The sequence below is a fragment of the Elephas maximus genome, chromosome 10, assembly GCF_024166365.1.
Source record: "Elephas maximus indicus isolate mEleMax1 chromosome 10, mEleMax1 primary haplotype, whole genome shotgun sequence".
NCBI classification, from domain to species: domain Eukaryota; kingdom Metazoa; phylum Chordata; class Mammalia; order Proboscidea; family Elephantidae; genus Elephas; species Elephas maximus.
This window is the reverse complement of record NC_064828.1, coordinates 25042386-25043929: the sequence shown is the minus strand read 5'-3', so window position 1 is coordinate 25043929 and position 1544 is coordinate 25042386.

Below are 1544 nucleotides of genomic sequence, written 5' to 3'. Positions count from 1 at the left end.
CCTGTACATGAAGGTCTAACCCGAAAAAAAAGGTCTATAGGGGTTTTGTTCTTAATCAATAAAAACTGGAAACAACTTAAATGCCCTGCAAAGAGGAGTGAATAAGCAAACTGGTACATCCGTGCAGTGGAATACTACTTAGCAATACAAAACAACTACTGATACATGCAACGACATGGATGACTCTCAAGTGCATTACAGTAAGTTAAAAAAGTGAGACTCAAAAGTCTGCATACTGTATGGTTCCATTTTTCTACCTTCTGGAAAGGCAAAACTACAGGGACAGAAATCAGTTGTTGCCTGGGGCAGGGTGGGAGGAGAAGTTAACTATAAAGTAGCGCAGGAGACTTTGGGGGGTAATGGAACTATTCTATATCTTGATGGTGTGGCTGTTAACCAAATGCATGTGTGCAACTGCAGAACTGTATGCTTAAAAGCTTGAATTAGTTTTTTTAATTTCTTTATTGCATTGCAAAGATCTCATTGTTTTTCAAGACTCAGAGAAATCATATCCTCCCTCGAACAAAACGAACTCCTCGAAACCAACATCCTTCCCCAGATGCTACCTTTTCTAACCTTCACTTATTAGCTGTGTGACTTGGAAAATCACTTAGCCTCTTTTAGCCAGTTTTTTTCACATGTAAATGATCCATAGGTTATCATAACCATATGAGATGTTGCCTGAAAAGTGTTTTGTACTACCCAAATGACTGATCTTTATGACCCAGATTGAGATGTTTATGAACAGTAGACCTCAGGTCACAATACTGGCTGGTGGAGTGAATAAATTCATTTAAATATTTTTATATCTAGAAATAAAAGGGATAAACCAAAAATGGAGAGGAAGGTAGGAGACAGGTAAGAAGGAGGAGAGAGGCAGGGACAAGAGAAAAAAAGAAATGGAAATTTGATAATGGGTTTTCACAATTAATTTATTTAAAATCAAAACTGCAAAAAAGAAAAAAGAACTCTCCAGTGGTATATTTTGTTGATATGTACACTTATCACTGTCTATATGAAGAGTAATAGAATGATACATTCCAAGTTGTTGTTATTACCTCTGAGAAGAGAAAAATGGGAAAGGACGAAGAAGGTCTTCAATATTTATTCCAAACACATCTAATAAGTTATTTGAATCTTAATAAATTGGACTCCAATCAGCTGGCTGTCACTTGTTCATCTGCATAACTCATCTAACTTGTGCTGGGATTGGAATTGACACCTTAGTTCAACTTCATGATAGATGCAGAGCAAAAGGAAGAAAGTCATATGCTCATAACATACCTAAAAATGGAAAAATACTTTAATCTTCCTTTTGTTATATTTTAGCAACCTTTCTTAGTTGTATTTAACTTATCTGTCTTTAACCTAGCTTGGAAAAGGATGCATTGATGATGGTCTCATTTCAGGAAAAGTTGGAAGCTAAGGAATCCCTGAGGAGCATGATATAAGAAGTTGTTCCAAATACTTGGCTCTTTTTAAAATACAGGGGTGGAAAGATTCCCAGGTGAGAAGCTACTTTTCACAGTGTATATATGCTGCAG